General features: G+C 36.1%; 2 long non-coding RNA genes across 2 annotated transcripts; both read left to right on the forward strand.

Annotated features, from left to right (window-relative positions):
* Positions 1–1,967: 1,967 nt before the first annotated feature.
* Positions 1,968–3,376, forward strand: LOC144427157 (uncharacterized). The gene is made up of 4 exons (XR_013477780.1): positions 1,968–2,166; positions 2,279–2,426; positions 2,634–2,741; positions 3,100–3,376. It is a non-coding gene; the product is annotated as an uncharacterized LOC144427157 (long non-coding RNA).
* A 3,429-nt stretch (positions 3,377–6,805) lies between these two features.
* LOC144427301 (uncharacterized) lies at positions 6,806–8,247 on the forward strand. Its single transcript, XR_013477861.1, has 3 exons — positions 6,806–7,020; positions 7,541–7,612; positions 7,701–8,247. It is a non-coding gene; the product is annotated as an uncharacterized LOC144427301 (long non-coding RNA).
* Positions 8,248–12,977: the final 4,730 nt, after the last annotated feature.

Here is a 12,977-nt window from a genome sequence, read left to right on the forward strand (position 1 = left end):
TTTTTTTTTCTCCCAATTTTTTTTTTCCTTTTTTCTATTCCGTTTTTATTTTATTTTCGTTTTTATTTTTAATTTTTTTTTTGTTTTTTCACAACTATTTTTTTATTTTACTTTTATTTTAAGTTTTTTATTTTAAATTTTTTTTTTTCAATTTTACGCGTGGCAACGATGGGCCACCATAGAACTCCATTATTTTTTAATTTTTAAAAACAATATTTAGAAATTGGGTCATTAGATTTCATCTCTTCAAAATATGCAATCAAGCATATTTCATAGTTTTTAATGATGGACTGCAGAGCAAAGTGACGTAACAACCATCGAACTTCATTAAGTGGTTTAAAAGCAATCGCTTCGTTTTCACAAGCTGCATCAAAATCTTGAAATTTACAGCGGTTGGTTGTAGAACGAGAAAACATGGAATAAATAGTTCGCATTAACGTTTCGATATATTGCAATAGCTTCACTTCTTCCCATGTATCAACTAATGCCCAAATCCTCCCGATGTGCAACGCAGTGTTGTTGTACTAAATGTGGTATACGTTCTTTGAGCTTCGCCACCACACCATTTCTTCTACCTAGCATTACTGCTGCACCATCGGATGTAAACATAACCATTTTATGCAGCTTCAGTCTATATTTTTTGTAAAACTCTTTAATTACAGTGACAATAGATGAAGCATCACATGACTTTAGTTGTATGATTCCACCAAATCTAGTTTTATATTCAAAAGAGACTCTCTATTTAAAATATGAAATCAGAAATTTGCTTACGGATATATCTGTACTTCCATCTACAGTTAGAGTGTGAAAATCGGCAGAAGCTATTTATTCCATTGTTTCCTGGCTAATAACAACATTAGTAGATTCCAAAAATTCAAAAGCGTAATTTTTGCATCGCCAACTTTCAGGTATTCGAACATACTTAGCCATGTGGTCGATGATATCTTGCACAGAAAGTAAAGAAATGTTCATCTTTACTGCCAATAGAAGGTTGTCAATAAGAATTACAATCTCTTCCTTACATGCACTCTTTCGATTAAGTTCCTCTGGGGTTTCACTTAGCATTTTTAATATTCCATGGGCTGGTAATGAAGGGGAAATACGTCTGTGGGCAGTAAATCTATGCGTGTGCGCAGCCCCTGAAAGCTGTGTGCGCGCGCGCACTCCAGAGGGAACACTGGTTCAACAACATTCATTTATGTTTACTAATTGATTATTTTTAGGAGCCAAATTGTGCAATATCGCTCGTTGGGCAGCATTGTGTGGGACACCGTTTGGCATTGGCCGTTAAAGATGCTTACGCTGAGGATAATGCAATGCAACAATTGGACCATCTGATGAATTTGATTTATTCTTATTTGGCAAGTAAGTTGGCGGCCAATTGTAAAATGACGCGCAACAATTACCATTTGAATGTCCTTTAAATTTAAGTAGCTGTCTCATTTTACCAGGGCCCCTGTTCACAGATCCGGACTGGAGCAATGCATTGCAATTACACAAGAAAAAGGTGTGCGCATGACTGCGATTGCCAAAACAAGATGGCAATCTTGCGGTGCCGCAGTCAAAGCCACATGCGCCACTTATAAATCATTGCATACGTATCTTGAAGAAAGAAATGTCCAGAGACAAGAACCTACCGCTTCTTTAATAAGTTCGTATCTCGCGAATCAAGAGTAAGTACAACCTTTTTTTACACAGATTAATACAGTTTAAACCCAAGACTGTATAATAATTTTATTTCAGGAATTCCTTATTGATGCACTTTATTCGCGACGTATTCGATCTGCTTGATCCCATCAGTAAAATGCTCCAGGCAGATTTTGTAAGCCCGCACAGAGCGCAGGCTAAAGTGAATATGGTACGATCGGTTGAAGTACTTTAATAGTTTTAATTAGAAATATTCGAACGGCACAGTATATATATTTACATATCACAAGTCAGAAAATGATTGGTAAAATTTAGATCTGCACTGTTCTTGAATTGACATACCTGACTAAAGCGCCCGGAAAAATATCCTGGGGAAGACATATGGCGGGGGCATTGCTAATTTACCAACAAGGAACGCTTCAATTTGAACCAATTAGTAGAAGCTCTCGTTCCAGGGACAAAACAGTGGGAACTCCGAACGTTATAATCGAACGTGTTGAAGTAAAATCTAAGAAATTTGTGAGTTCGTGTTTATGCTCGTTAGTCGTTATCGATATTAAAATTTTAAAGGCAATAAAATAAAATCGAGGTAAAATAATGCGTTAGAGATTACTTTCTTTATTTTTTGTAGGTGGAAAACCTTTTAATTAGCTTCATCGACGATTTCCCGGAAGTGAACTAATGGAAGCATTTGAAATTTTGGACCCAGTTTAATTGCCAACTGTTGTTACAAATCGAAGCGAATACGGCTTAGAAGAGGCTCAACGTTTGGCTAAAAAGTAACTTTTATACATATTCCGTTGAATCTTAATGAATACCATGTGGTAGTTTAGCAAAGCTGTTTTGTTTTTGCTCATATTGCTTGTTGAAAGTACGTAATTTCATTCAGACAAAATCATAATCCATAAAATTCTCGCTTGGGGAAAAGCCGGAACTACACTTCAAGTTGCGAGTATATTAATTGACGTTTATTTTAACTTACTTAGATACCTTTGATCGAAGAATTCACAAACAACGACAAGAAGGCAGTAGTGATGGAATGGCAAATTCTTCTTCAGGATCTGCATAGTCTCCAATTACCGACTATGGAAAACGTAAGTTCTATCAGTACTATTTGTATTTATTTGTCGTATGCTTCTGGTTTCTTATCAAACACACACCCACTTGGCTTTGAAGCATATAAAACCTAATTTAACAGAGGCAAATAAATTACAAGTATGCAAGTACTTGGCGGCAGCGCCCGAGTGCCCATGCTTTCATGTGCTGGGCAACTTTGCAGCTGGTACCTCGGGGGCCGAACGAGGATTTTATCCAACGAACATAATTAAGACGAAACACAGTTAAAAATTATTAGAACAATTTTAAAAGTATGAGAATTTGAGAAAACTTTTTACTGATTTAGACAATAGGAGTATATTATATATTTGATATTGATAAATACCACTTTTGTAGGAATAAGCTTAGCAGCAGACACCTAACAATGCTTCTGAGATGTGGCAGGGAGACATCCATAAAAACAGACAAAGCGGAATCATTCTTCATGGATTTCTTGCAACATTGGAAAGATTCCAAGCTACGTCACCACGAACGTGCTGCAGAAGCCACGCCATCCTTCGTAATTAAGAAAGAGATGGCCGACGATAAGGAATCGGCATTATTAATTTAAAAAATATAAATTATGCTACATCGTTCTCAGTTTTTTTTATTCGTTCGTTTTTGTATTTTTATTTGTGAATAAAACAAATGTGTGCAATTTTGTTATTGAGGGTAGACCCCCGGGATCTTTGGTGCACCACTCATGCAAAATGTATGTTATGATTTAAGAAAAATACCGTCGTTATTTTTTAAAATAACAAATAAATAATTATCCGATTGGTTCTGGCTCCGTTTGCAGATTCTTTTATGCACATACTTTATGTGCTAAGCAGGTGTTCTTTTGTTAGCGATGAATCCGCTTGTTTTAAACAAGGATTTAAACGAATCGCGACAGGTGTCTTTCGTTACCGATGAATTACCTTGTTTTAATCAATATTTAAAGGAAACTGCGTTAACAGAAAGACTCCTTATATTCGTGATATTCACAAAAGGAGCGCTTTTTCTAGTATTTAAGCAGTTTGAAATGAGTTATAACAAAAGCTACGGCATTAAACTTGTTAAAATCGGCAATAGCACTTTCGCACTTTTTTTTCGATTGCGAAGCACTTTCGCTCTCATAATTTCCTTAGAGTTAACACTGTTCATAACATTATTGGTCTTGTAATCTTATGTTGTATGTAATCGATAATAATACCTCAATAAACCTGCTGAGCTTATAAATCTGTGTTTCTATGATACGACAAGCTTATGTGCCCCCTGCCTTGCCTGTACATCTTGCATTAGAGCCTTGTTGACTATCCAGCGACACCACTATTCGAAGATGGTGTGGTGGCAAAGACTCCTGAACTGATCTATAGCACTTGACTTCGAACTCTAGCGTTGAACCAAGATTGACGACTGAACCATCATGAACGTATCTGAAGAAAATATTCATCTGTTCATAATTACAGATTGCTGTAGTTTGTGCAATGTTTCCAAAAATGTACTTAAAAGACTTTTTAAACTGCCCCTGCACTTCCTTTGTTTTCATGCTAAACCCACCAATTCAGTCCTAACTTGGACGCTATCGACTAGGGCAGGGGTGTGCAACCTTTTTCGCAGGCGGGCCAAATATCAATAACTGGGCAAAACCGCGGGCCGCACCTTCATTTAAAATTGGCTTTATATTAGTTGCAGGCACAAAATAGTTTCTTTTTGTTAATGATCTCATGTTGTCATCATGAGGGGTCCTTGCAGAAAACGCATAAATATCTTAAAAGTGTAATCCAAATATAATGTCACACCCAATTTAAAAGAATTCGGTGAGAAATTTGCTGCTGGATTCTTTTCCTGGCTACTTTTATCCAAATTTGCTTAAATGGAAGTGCTAGCAATAGCATATTTGAAGCCATGACTTCTTCAAATGTGGAAAGTTATCTTAGTTGAGATGTTCTCGGTATAATACGCCAAGATCCATTCCAAATACTTTGCTGTCAAATCTTATTCTAGATTAGATTTTAACAAAACCAACTGATAGGCTGGAACTAAAACTCATTTAGCTTTTGTATCTCTTAATATTACATTTTTTCAAACTGCTTTCCAGTAGCCTAATCTTCAATTGTCCGTTCTTACAAATTCATTAGCGTCTGCTCCGCATTTTTCTTTCAATTGTTCGCTGCTCGGCAAGGGACAGCTTCCTTGTGAATCGCGTTGTTCGCTTCGCTGTGAGGATGTTGTAACGTCATAGGCATAGATAATAAATTGGACTCGAATATAAGGATAGGATTTACATATTTATCCCGGGGGAGAGGAAAGCCGATAAGACGGCTTATCCATATGGCGAACCACGGCCTCTCGTCCGGTTACCATTCCAAGTCGGGTATGGGATTAGTTTGACTGTATTGTTTGTTTTCGGAAGCATGGACTTGGTGGTGGAGGAAGCCGTAACCGACCAGCGGTTACGTGAACCACCCAACGACGGCGAGGAGTCCAGCAATCCTCTCGCACATAACCATCCCTGCATGGGATTCGAACCTGCGAACCCACGCAGAGTAATTAGAGGTGCTGTGGCGAGCGTATTCCTAACGCTTAGCCCGTTGAGCCACACCGTCGCGCCGCAACTCAACAGGAACCAGATCAAACTAAATTAAAAATTAATTTAGCTTGCCGCACACCATTCAAAATTGGCACTTCTCCGCGGGCCGCACTTTGCATACCCCTGGATTAGGGTATGACTGTACAGGAATGAACCCCGGGATGTCATAGTAACGCAAGTCTCCCAGTCCTATCACCACACTCTGATATTCTTTAGTCATATAAGTTTGAATAACACCTTTCAATGGGAAGTTTTGTATTCTTCTCCGGCTGACGGGAAGCAAATTTCTTGAAGAACCAAGTCAGTCAGAAAGTCATCTTTAAGTACATACAATTTTTGTATGTTAAATAGACTTTTGGAACTAAATTAGGTATGGTAACGGCAATGTGAAGGCAGAATAACGTTAATAATAGAACACTTGACAATATGATAAAACTTTAAAAGCCCGAAAATACTGCCATCACTAGTGAAATACCATTTGAAGACCTTTAAAACGAGCAACGTACCTACACAAGCGAGAATATTTGCAAAGTTTGTCTGAACGACCAAAATCAAAACAATGGATCTTTCCCCGAGCATCGACTTCCTTGTTTTCTTCGTGACGTTGGCCAATCAGCAAGATGCAAAAAGTGACGTAACAATGCCCCCTTTTCGCATTCGCTCAGACACTTTTCTCACTCGGACAGATTTTCAAGAGTGGTTATAAACATTACCTCGTTTTTGAACTCTATTCGTTAGTTTTCAGTTGTCTTTCGAAAATTTAAATAAAAATCTGATAATTCAATCACAGAGAATGATAATAGAGAATTCACTCGCGGGTTCAAAGGTCGTTCCACATGAGTAAAGAGGTACGGAAGTAGGAAATGCGATGTTTTTCTCAGCGCGATCTATTTCAGCGTTGGCCGTTTGGTGTCAAGATGTCGCGGGTTCGTATCCAGCCAATCCATCAGTTCAGGGTCATGATTCGGTAGTTTGCTTTCAGAATTATTAAATATGTTTCTTTACTGTATACTATCAATATTGTATTGGCCTCTGCGATTGAAAACCACTGTATTTTACTCTATTTTTATTGGACTGCTATCTTACCATTTATTCTCATACTAAATCGATGCTAAAACCGTTACGGTATCTGTCTGAAATCAGCCACATAGCCTAATTAGTGAGAAAAAAAAGAAGTGTTGATTAATTAAAAGTCAAAAGCATTACCACGTTTAGATTGTCAATTTGCACAATCTCTGTAATTATTTTTCACATACCCAGCCTAGATCTAGTTTATTACTCAATAACTTATAAGTTATCTTACTTACTGTTATTCATCTGTAATGGCTACTTACGAGATACATGGAATTGTTGAGTTCCTTTTTGAGGATTTCGATAAAATCGAAGAATTTCCTCATTCGAAAGCATCAACACAAGTAAAAAATAGAAGAACTCCGGAAGTTTCCGATGATCAAGTTATAAAATTGGTCAATAACGTAAGATCCGACCAATGACATTAAACAACATGATGCGCAACTTCGGCATTTTTGGCCGAAGATCGTATCCGATAGCACGCTCCAATGCACATACTTGACGAGACGAAAACGAGCAGATGTATGCTGCTTTCAAGGCATAGCACGAATGGTGTTCGTTCCTGTTTTGAAAGTTTTTGTCGATTTCAATGATATTTTGGAAAATTGAAGGTAAAAAGAAATCGAAAAAAGGTAGGGTAAATACTATTGTTGTATATCACACCCGGTCATAGCACTGTTAAGTACATGTGGGAAAGCCAGCTTTTGTCAAATACTACGAAGTTGTTAATTCAGTACAGTACGTTGTTGCACATTTGCCGAAATTGCATATTTACTTACCCCTTATGGTTTCAAAAAGTTCATGCACCTTCATTTCGATTTTTTTAATCAGTGAGAATATATACTCATTGCTGTAACATACCATTGCTCATTCACTTTTATTTGCGTATTGAATCAAAGGGTTAACAAATTCACCTGACATTTCACTCATGCCGGTCTATATTGTATAGTCTAATCTCTCAAGTATTTGGAGCCACGAGCCACGTAATTTTATGACTAAACCCCATTTATTAGTTGGTTTATATACCAAATTCAGTAAAGCATATTTACATTGAACATGAGATATTGGATTTATAAGCTTTTCCATTCTAAATCATATAGACTGCTTTATTTATTCTTAACGGAAATTAATAAATCTCCTCTCTTTCTTCAGATGTGAAAGTTGTGGACACACCTGTCTAAGAATTGTGAGATTCCTGCAGCACAAGGGGCAATAGCTAAAATAGTAAGTATATAAATCAAGAAATTAAGTCGACATAAAGTAAAACTTTCAACTATTCGTCTAACCTCAACTACCTATTATTTATTCACAGGACAACTGTAGCAGAAGGGGAGATATCAGAAGTCTGGCGACATATCAGTGACAGTGTGATTCCAAGAAATATAATTAGAATACTCCATAAATGTTTGCAATAGAAGAACAACCTATGGAGGCATGCAAAGACATTTGACTCTCCGGTAGAGTTGTGTATGGCCCCTACATCCTGCAAGGCTTGAAGAAAATAACTAAAAATTCCAAAGCGTAAGATTGCATAAGCGGTCTTATTTTTTTTATCAAAATGTAACAGATTTTTCAAACTTTTTTAAGTGAAATTGAATATTCACACAGAAAACAATTTACTCAAAGTAGTTTTGAAAAATGATTTTTTTTGTTCACATTTTGACCCATTTAAGAATACACATCAAGCTAGCAAAAGAATACTTGAATAAAACACTTGAGTGATTGAATTAAACGCAAAGTACATGAAGGTGACATTTTCGAAAAAAATGGGAGTTTCAATATTTCTGCATTTCACAAAATTCTCATCTCAGAAGCATTGTTTAATTTGTCATATTTCCATCGGTACTATGAAAAAACACAATAAGCTCAGCAGTCAATATGACAAATTCGAAGACCAACTTCGGACAGAAAATTTCCATGTGTTTGTATATTAATATAATTATACAACGACTTAGTTACTAAATATCAATAATAATTCAAGCAATTCTATGCCATGCAATGGGGAGCGTAATGTCTTGTCGAAAAAATCTGTCATTTGTTTTTTTACTGATCTATACATGAAATGATAAAAGTAACTTTTTTGCGTTACTGGAATTAATTAAACATTCGCAAAGATCCAGATTAACCCATGATCATGTGACCTCGTTAGTTACGGCTGGTACTATAAAATCATTTCAGCCTGGCCTTAGTATGCTGGTGACACAAAAAGATGCCAAACGTCAGGACAAATGTAATTAAAAAAACATTGAGTTTATACTGTAGTATTTTTGTTAATTTTAAGTACATATATTTAGATTAAGTCATTTTTTTGATGTATGTAATATTCTTTCCTTATCCAAAGCATGTTCAAAAATGATTTTGATGGCTGTACATAGAATTTTATGATTTTTTGTAATAAATACAGTGCAATAATAGTGGAATGCAAATATTAATATGTAATTGCGTTTGAAATTAAAAAAAATAATAAACCGTAATCCAACTGTTTAGTTGCATATGTCACAAACTAAAACTATCTTGAAAATATCTTTCAAGTATACATTATCAAAAACTGTTTGCGGCCCTTTTTACAATTTCCAACATGCAATGCGGCTCTCGAAAACCCATGAGTTTGACACCACTGATCTATTCTAGACGATTAAAGCATTGCTTTGGGAAATAATATCACTTCAATTAAATTGAAAAAAAATCTCGCTATATTAAATACAAAATCGTTGCTATCATAAAGGTAAACCAATTCAGCAACTCGATATATATTGGCCTTCACAAAGCAATGGAAGCAAAATTGAGAGTTCATGAGCTATGAACTTTTGTTCTTTTCTTTGTCTTGAACTTTTCATACTCCACAGCCCCTATTGATTTTTTTTAATTTTAATTACCATGTGATGGTCATACATATTTTTAACTTGTATTTTCTGTCATGATGTATTATCTCAATGTGTCAAAATTTTAATTAGTGTGCATATTTTGCTTCCAGATGACATAAATGTATTGTCTTGTTTATTACCTCAGCTTGGAGTATTGACAAGAAAAAGGTGCCAGTAAATTACGTAAAATTTTTTTTAACTCTCTGTTATAATCAGAATTCACAATTAATAGGAATTATACACAGCCAGCAATCAATGAGAATTATATGCGAAATCCCTCAGAATAAATTTGTGTTCTAAAATCGGAGGAAGGTAAAACATATAGTTAGTTTCCATTCACACAAGTCTTTCAAGAAGACTTGTTCGAGCCAAACTAAATGAGCATCGTCAGGTGATCGGTAAGGCTGCAAGTTAAATCAGCCCTACAACCTCCTGCATAGTAGATAATATTAATTAGTGGGCTATGAGCTAAATTCCTAAGTTTAGACACATACCTATCTACGAGGCATTATGTACCAGCAATGTTACCTACGATTAACCAAATATGTATGTCTAATAAATTCACCAACTAAAGCAAGTTCGATAGGTGCAAACTTCGTGTTATGGAATTGTATCACAGCGCCGTTAAGAGAAGTATAAACAGTTTTGCTGTTTTGTATGACACCCTCTTTAAATGAAATTTCAATGTTTAAACGCAAACATTAAAATTACTAACTTTGAACTTTGTCATTATCTGCAAAATGTCCCACACAAATCTTCCCGCTATCGCGTTTGTAATCTTCTATGATAAAAAAACGTCTATGATGTCCAGAATTACTCTTTACAGCTTGTCTGCCATTCCAGCTTTCCAAGTGAGCAAACTTCTTAGATATAGAGATTATTTTCTTTAGTTACAGGTGCAAAAAGGCAGGTACTACACGTAAAGAAGACGCCGAGTAGCAAAAGCGAGCGGAAAACGGTCGCGAAAGGCGACGAGAAATATGTGCATTGGAGCATATCATGAAATACAATCTTTCGCATGTAGTCTTATGGAGTGACGTCAGAGTTGCCTATCATGTTGTTTAATGTCATTGATCCGACTTAGAGCTAACATTTGAAGGCTTGAATATTATAAAAGCCCTCATGCAAGTCTTTGCCAGAGAGAAAGGAGCTGACCAAGTCATGCTAAAATTCTCTCAATGCTCACACCTCTCACCAAAGATGTTCGCTGGGCATACGGAAAAAATTTTTACAGCGAAAGCCATGTTGGAAATAACCAACTACATTCTCAAGCCACTGGATGACAATGTAACATTTGCCACCCCGAAGAATTTATTTTGCGAACAGGTCGACAGTTATGAAAAAGGCATAATTGAGTACATTGCAGGATATACCCTGAAAAAGGGGTATATTAAATTTGCAGAATCAGCAAAAGCCCTGGACTCCCTCTGTGCAAAAAGGCCCTCCCATTACTGCAGTTCCCGGAGGGAAAGCTAAAGTATCCAACTCAAGCATACTTGTTACTATTAGAGGAGGCTTACCAAAAAGTAGCGCAGGAATGTGCTAAACAGCCACATCTTATAGACTTTGCAGGAATTGAAAATAAGTTAGAAGAGTCTCAAAACTTTGATACCAATGTCAATGACATGCTACCCTATTGCAATGGACACAAAGAAAGTGTCAAGATAGCAAGATATGTAACGAGTTTATTTATAAGAGTGCTTTCACATGCATATGCAAGAAAGTTGTTTTACAAATTATTCAAAAAGAGGGCCCCGGGGTCTGTTCTAGAGGTACTAGACCAGATTTGGCAAGAATCAGCAACAGTCATATTTTCAATTAATTTTTTTTAGTAACTGCTAAAATAAAAAGCTTGAGGTACTTGATTGAGTCTATTGTTTAATTATTGTGTGGGCCGGGTTATCTCAGTGTTTCTCTTATGTACCAAACAAAAAGCACCCAATTAAATTTGATTCGACTAAAATACACAAAGTCTCAAATACACCAGGCAATAAACTGCATCATCCACTTCAATCTTCTGCCATCCAAACTTGTTATTTGATTGCCATGCTATTATAAAACAGCACTAATAAGTTTCCGAGCAGGCTGTGAAGTCCAGTAAAGTTAGACCATAATTCAAATTTGACGAAGAGTTCGAAACAGGCTACAACAAACCAAACTTTTACAAAAACTTTATTGAGTCTTACTGAATTTAATTATCTATTGAAAATACTCTAGTCAATTCAATGCTTAGTTTTTTAGAAAAATTTGAATGGGATATTACGATAAAAATTTGACTCTGATTAATTCAACCAAATTTTGCGCACAGCTACGATATAAAAAAATGTTGGACTTCCGACTCCAAAGCCTTGTGTGTATGGTCAAATGTTTCGAACAAAAGACCAATATTGATTTTATGGCAACAATCCACGATATTATAAGAGAAAATGCATAATCTGCAAATTCTAAATATCGTAAGTCATGATTGCAGCCGAAATTATGCTAATGTTCATTTTTTTTGATGGCAATGGATGTTCACATATGTCTGTCCAGGCATCCGCTTTCCCATAGGTTGTATTACCACCTTTGACCTTCTTGATGATCTTTCTTTGCGAAATTTGGGTTATTCCATAGGATACTTGAGATATGTCTGGATTGCTTGATCTAGATCCAAGTTGTCTCTATGAATGTGATGCTGCGGATTAGATATATACATGGCTAGATAGATACCCATACAGTTCAGCCCCCCAAAAAATCTCACCAAATTTCCGAAGAAAGCTTCCAAAACATCCTGATTAAAGCAGTGCAAAGACACATATTCCAAACCATTTGCCAGAAGGTATTTGCACATCTCTATGAAATTGTGTGTGGTGAATTTCAGTCCCTCTAAGGTTGGGCGAGCAAGAAAACTCTTTTCATCTCCACCATGCTCATTCTATAATTGTTTTCAAGAATAAATAATGCATGAAAATAACAATAGCCAACCCCAAAATGACATCTCTCATTTCCAATGTTATGGCATAGTAAATATAATATAATCTTCAAATGCTATGGTTGTAGATCTTTTTAGAGATTGTGATCATTTTGAATAAAACCATACAAAAATTACAACTCACTTCCCACTCCAACAGTGAACCTATGAAGTCATTCTTCAACCAAGACAGTCTATCATCGTCGACGCATCGTATGGGGCAATTACAGGAACAGTTGACAATTTCATACCATCTGAATGGACGATACATGCATAACTGACACAAAAATAGGGAATTTTTTTTCTTTTAAAAAATGACCGACTTACTTTGCAAACATCAAAACAAATTTGGCAGTTCCATTCGTCCCATTCATTGTTTTTAAACATTGGCCGACGTTCCAGCTCAGCACATCAGTTGCAAGATTGACTTTCATCTGAAAATAAAAAAGATTTTCCCAAATCACTCTGTATTAAAAAAAATTAGTTATTGAAAATCCTGTTACCACAGTCAAGGGCATTGGCAGCGAATCAAAAATTTTAGTTGAAATAAGTCCATTTCAGGGATTTTATCAGCGTGTCGTGCGGCCAAACCAACACAATTAGACTATTAGCTTACCTTACTATATGGTGTTAACTCTACATGTGATGGACTCAGTCTGGTACGGCCAAGGACCTGAACAGATTCCTGCATATAAATGTCTTTAATATGCCTCCACACAATGTCCTGGCCACCTCGGCGCATATGCTTCTTCCCACCAACTTTTGATGCATATAA

This window comes from Styela clava, chromosome 9 (assembly GCF_964204865.1).
Source record: "Styela clava chromosome 9, kaStyClav1.hap1.2, whole genome shotgun sequence".
Lineage (NCBI taxonomy): Eukaryota > Metazoa > Chordata > Ascidiacea > Stolidobranchia > Styelidae > Styela > Styela clava.